Below are 6,761 nucleotides of genomic sequence, written 5' to 3' on the forward strand. Positions count from 1 at the left end.
TAACAACCCAATACTAACAAATATTTCACGACTAATGTATAACGACTAACTTGTGACTGCATCTAGTCGCAACTTACTCGTAACTGACTATTCTCTCCACCAAAACGTCCTTTTATTCCACGGTTTTCGTTTCCCCTACCATGCACATCTATCTTGCAGCTGTTAGTAACCCATGACGGTTGGGAGCACCTTTTTCGATTGTCTATTCTGCTAAAGGGCATATTGTTGGCCCGCTTGGCTCATTGGAATGTCCCAACCTACCAGGCCTTTCATTTCTTCACTATCTGTAGTTCATCGGAATTTTCTCAACGGTTTTTTCAGGAGACTACAATACATAAAAGTCTACACCATACGGGATTCTTTACTTTTTGTTGATGTAAGCCTTACTTCTAGGAAAACTCTACATCTGCACTATAACTTAGTTCTCCTGGCCTTTGTAGCCATAAAAAATTATCTAGCACTAAATCAATAAGAAGTGTCTTTCAGCCTCATAGCCTTTTTAGGAACATGCTTGCATATATTGTGATCGGGTTAGTGCATCGAGGTATAGTCAGGCCAGTTTTCGTAATTATATAAATACCTATAGGACCATGGTTTCGGAGCTGTGTTGTAACGTAACGCTGCCAGAGTGCGCTGGAGTAGCATACACTGTACTTATGTTATTCCTACATTTATACTCAGACATATTTCTATTCCACATTCACCCATGTGTTCCTTTATCAGATAACCACTTTTAAATATCTCTGAAAATTTGTCTACCTGAAAGTCCGGAATAACTGACTTTCGCTTGAATTTGCGATGGAGCGTCACATCTTTTGCAAAAATAGCAGGGACGTCGATGCTACGGAAAATCGAGAAAGAGCATTTGGGTAACTGTAGGTACATACCTCAGAGGAGAAAATATTAAAGGAGACTGATGATAACGAACGGAACTGAACGGAATTCGGGCTCTCGATGACCGACTTGTCACGTCGATGACACTGATGACACCGAAACCGGGTTAACGCGTACGTGCTGGAGCATTGCACTTTGTTCTAACAGACTCACGGTATACAGCGAACAAACTGAAACGCAAAGTGCAATTCATCCCAAACGTACATCGTGCATGATGTTGATGAGAATTGTAATGTGATGTATATTGCTTAATATTAAGACTGAACTAGGTTGCGACAGAATATGAGGAAAATGTAAAAATCAATTCAGTACACGCTTACAAATTATTTTATTCGGAAAATCTGTATGGAATGAAAAGACCTCGTTCCTTGATAATAAATCCAGGCAGGAATAAGCGTATCAACTTTCAGAGATCGTTGTTTATTTCACTTTGCTTGCTTCAGATGCTATTACATATAGATAGCTTAACGACATATACTGGCAGGAAGTTTCTAATTGTATGAATGGTGTTACCTACGCTCAATCGATAAACGTCATATCCCTAAGCTTATGATCTACTTGCTTAAAATATGTTTGTAATATGTACGTTTGTAAACTGTAATTTTAAAATATGTGTGCATGTAAAATTTACAGATAAAAAAGTTATTCGGCATATAGCAGCATAGTTACTTGGAATATTGTAGCATCCTGGAAATATTGTCTAAAAATGTCCGGACGAAATATATACAGTCTTATTAGAAAGCGTAAGTACCGACAGCCTGAAAGGGGCGGGAAACTTCCATGGGACATGGGGCCCATCAATATGCCTCCGACATTCAGTCAAATAGTTACTCCGAAGAAGACGTACGTGACCATGATCACGGACAGTTACGGAACACGTGCGTGGTTGGGAGTATGAAAAGATGACAAAGAGATGCTTGAGTGTAAAAGTCCGTTAATCGTCAGTTGTCAATTGAATTGTTAGTTGCTAGCGAGTTTGTTAATTGTTAGCAGGCGAGTTGCTATGATTCGTTAATTGATAGTTGTGAGTTGTGAATTATCAATTTAGTTGTGTTAATTATATCACATTACTGCATTAAATTCAAATTAAATAGCCATCGTTTCCTGCTTAACCACTGTAAATAAATCCGTCTATCAAAAAATTTATCATACAAAGTAGAGATCACTAGTATTCCTGATTTCTATAATTCTGATTTCTATAATTCCGATTTCTATAATTCTGATTTTTACAATCCTGATAATTCTATCATATTGAGAATAAACATATATTTAGCTTATTTCTTGCAGTTCAAGCGTTGCATACCTTAAAGTAAGATTTTTTAGGAGACGGTACATTGCGTTGTTTTTATTCCCATTCTCTCGGAATAGAATTAGCTAATTTCGTGTGTCTTAAATTTCCACACACCAATTCAGAAAACGCGGTTCACAACGTCACAGGATAACAACTTACCGTTATATTCCGCAAGAACAGACAATCAGACTAAAAATTACTCCGTTGACATGAACACATATCAGAAAGCAACTATTAAACAATGGTTCAAGAAGAAAGATAAAGCAAAGAAAAAACTTACTATGGTTTGGTATGACGATATCCTATTACGATTCAGTTTCTTTTCTAACCGGGAAATCCGCCGTGTATTTTAGCAGAGAAACAGGCCACTGTTACCACGGTAACAATTATTCGTAATGCGCGCCTACGAGGCTCGCGTCAGAAGGATTTTTTAAAATTGCGCAAGTTAGGAGCAAAGCTGCGACGACGAGAAAAAAGAGTAGGAAACCAAGGCGTTTTCACGCTCGTTCGCAGGAGGGTCCCCACGTGTAACTGCCTCTACACGCGACTGCTTCGACATGAAACTCGAATACCTTCTAAATATTCAGAAGACGCCGCTTCTGGAATGTTGCTCTCGTTATCAGTGAAAGTTGCACGTTATAACTAAGTATGTATGCGAACGGTGTACGGGTATAACACGCCGGCAAAGGCGCCTGAATAATATCAGGTGATATTGCTGCTTTTGTAAACAGAACATCGTTTTTAGAGGAAGCAAACGATTTTGAATCGAAGCATAATAGAACAGAATTTTGTTTATTGAAATGTACATTGTCACGTCTCGCGGTCCGCGCGAGGCGTAACCCGAGCCGCAAAAGGAATACGTCATGATTCGCGAATTGCGCGAGTCACAACTGTCGGTAAATGGAATTAAAAACACAAAATTTAAAGGAAATAAGAGATGTGACACGTGCAATTGCTTTAATATTGCAATAAATTTATAAACAAATGCACATTATTATCGAACAAGATTACAATCTAACTAAGAATATCGAAATCATAACATCGTATTGCTAGATAATGACGAGTGATTGAAGTTTTTTTAATTCGCAGATAATTTCACTTTTAAATGCAACCTGTGGGATCACTTGATGTTTACCTATGTTTCAAACTTTTCGTCGTAGAAAATTACAAGGAAAATACTGAAAACATAGATCAAAAATTCTATTGAAACTAAGAAAATATGAACTTAGTTGACAATACTATAAATACTATAAATATTTCTACAAAGTTAATTATAATTAGACTGTTTCTTGAAATAAATGCAATACGCCTGACATATCATTACTATAAAACAATACTGTAACTCGCAAGCAAGTAACGGGCGTTTTACTAAGTTCGATAATCATAAAATAATGCTATAATGGACGAAGTCTTAAAAACTCGGAAGCTTGTCACGTATTTCAGTAAAATTAAGTTTGAAGGAGCAATACTATATTGAAACATATAATATAAAGATATTTAAATACATAATGGTTAAAATATTTATTTATATTGAATAAGATCTATATTTATGGAACAATTGATAATTTTTTTTATTTCTCCATGTTCAACTGTATCGCGACGCCACTACTCAGCCGATTCCATATTTCGGTTAAGATAACAGGAATGGTTTGAATGATCGTAACTCTGAATTAATAGTTTAAATATATTCTTTATTTCCAACAACTTTCGAGACTTGAGTGTCTGCGTGTAGTTCTGCGAGAAATGTAGGAGTGTTTACAGCGAATAGTAGCACGCATGTTCAGGTTTCGTCGATTCGATGAGTTAGTAGCACCTTAAGGTGTGCTCTATCGGAAATGATCGCTGACGGTGAGATCTATAAGGAAAACTAGTGATGGATGCTGTACGCCCACCACCAATGGTCGCTCGTGGATAGAAGTCCTCCTCGAACATCCCACATGAGAAAACTCGCTTTTCCCATGGTTTACCACAAGGAACAATAATCCCAAGGAGCGTCTCGACTTGAACGATGCATTGTATAAAGTAAGGGCCTCGATAGTAAGCAAAAATCTAAATGTGATGACGGCAATTAACGGTATCTTAAGATTATTGCGGGTTCGTACAAGTATGTTTGAACAGCTTTTGACCATCTTGATCGCAGAATGGATTATTGTATTGTTATACAAGTTCCAAATAATAAAATATCACTGCTACGAAATCGCAGCGATGTCACAACACATCTGTATCAATTCTCAGCATAGGGAAAATCTCGCTTGGTGGCACATATCACCAGAGGTTCGTTTAGGATTTCGTTTCAAAATTATCCGCATTCTAGCAGCCTTGTATGGCGTTGCGATTTATCAATCGTAAACTATCCCATGGCTGACTGAGCCGCAATTAACGAATTCGTGCACGATATCGCTAGAAGGGCGCATCTCACGAGTCGTTTTCCGCTTTTACATGGGCTATATTATAATCAACGGCAAAGTCGCAATGATGAAATAGAAGAAACCGAACGCATATGATAACTCATCATCATGGTTGTGATAAACAGATTTAAGTGGAATACTATTAATTGATAAGTATCCAATCGAAGGTAAGCTTAATTACACCGATGTAGATGTACCGCATGGGCTACGGCAGCAATTGTGGGAAAACTTGAAATTCTGGCAAAAGGAGATCCAGCGCTGAGGAATTAAATGGCATTAGCGCTAAACATCTAAAAAATATTTTATACAGGTTTGAAAGTTATTCAGAAGGAAACGTGGCCTCCCGACAAATAATAACCGCCATTATATACTGTCTGTATATTTTCAACACTATTATAAAACGTTTCGAGTACAAGAAAAGTGTGAGGCAAGATAAATGACAAAGATCCCTCTTTAACACGTAAGAGAAGATGAGATTCACAATCTACGTGGGAGTGGTCCAAATTCCGACAAATCCAGAGCGTCGCCTCAGCTCGAGATATGACTAGGGAAATCAGCATAGCCAAACATTGACATTCGAAATTTGTGACGAAACTTCCGGAACATGGAGATCTTACAACGTACGAACGATCGGTTCCGAGACGGGATTCGTGTCAAGGTGGAGCCAGTCGAGACGCTTACTAACATTTGGGTCCGCATAGAAGGATGGTCCAATATAACCGAAACACTCAATTAGGAGATGATGGCGCAGCCCAAGGCATACTGGCCGAAGGTGAAAAGTATGAGACCAGGCATGTTCGTCGCCGTACTATCAAATTTTCAAAGTGCTAGCTTTTAGGACAGAGCTGTTCTTTTGCAACAAATCGCGACGAGTTCCACCGTTTCTTTAATCGACTAGGGGATAGAAACTCACCAAAGCTTCAGTTTGATTCGATTATTACCACGGAAGTTGGCGAGGGTGGCACTATGGGCTAGGAAGATCCGTCTGCCAGGCGTGCGTGACCGTGTGGACCAATTGCTGAGACACCGTGCTGGCCCAACTTACTATGTTGAGACGGTAGGATGTCTGGTAAACCTTCCCTTCGATCGTCCACGACAAACTTGTCTACGTCATTTGACTGCAATGCAGAACTATCCTAAATTGACCAAAGAGACACCGGAAACCTTAGCGAACTTAATCGACACTATCAAACACCATCTCTGTGCATCGGAGAACTTAGACTTTGCTTAGACTTTGTCACGTCAAACACATTTATACTGGGATTATTCCTGTCCTAATTAAACCCAGACACCATTCAACAACGGGAGCTCAACTTGGGAAATCGAGGAGGGCCAACCAACTGAACACGTTTGAGAGAAGGATTGACGTTGTGAGGAACACTCCTGAAACAACGTCCAACGCACCAGCGAAGGACGATAACATCGTCGCGGTCCCGTTTATCGAAAAGCCTCCTTCGTTTGGATCGTCTAAAACAATTGCGATGAAACGACTCGCCTCTCTCCACCACCGATTCCAATGAGACAAGCAACTTGAAATCACTTGCAATAGGGACACATGACCAGGATTACAACAGACGACTCCTCAGATAACGGATATTACTTGCCACACCACGGTGTAATCAAAGAATCGAACCAAACTACAAAACTCCGGGTCACGTTTGACGGATGTGCACCAAGCACCACCGGAGTATCTTTAACCGATACCCTTCATGCAGGACCGAATATACAGGAGGATTTATTCGACATTCTTCTGAGATACCGCTCTTACCATACTTGTGGTGTTGAGAAAGTGTAAAGACAGACTTCCTCGTCCGCAGAGAAGATCACAAGTTATCAACATATTTTGTGGCGCAATTCTTATCGGGAGGTTGGGACATATCATCTCAACACAGTGACGTTCGGGTTGTCAGCTATCAGGTGCCTCATACATTTGGACGATGACGAGGGACGCCGATTCCCGCGTACCTCGTCGGTTCCGCATTACGTAGATTTTTACGTAGCTCATCGGAGCTGCTACGAAGGACGAAGCACTGTCGCTCACAGCGGTAATTCACCGAAATTCTCCAACTAGTCGTTTTGAAAATATGAAAATGGGCGTCCAAACACCAGGAACTGTTACAGGGCCTATCCGAACAAAACACAAACCAGGAACTACAGCTGGGTGAATC

This window comes from Bombus vosnesenskii, unplaced genomic scaffold (assembly GCF_011952255.1).
Source record: "Bombus vosnesenskii isolate JDL3184/JDL3185 unplaced genomic scaffold, Bvos_JDL3184-5_v1.1 scf7180000013295, whole genome shotgun sequence".
Lineage (NCBI taxonomy): Eukaryota > Metazoa > Arthropoda > Insecta > Hymenoptera > Apidae > Bombus > Bombus vosnesenskii.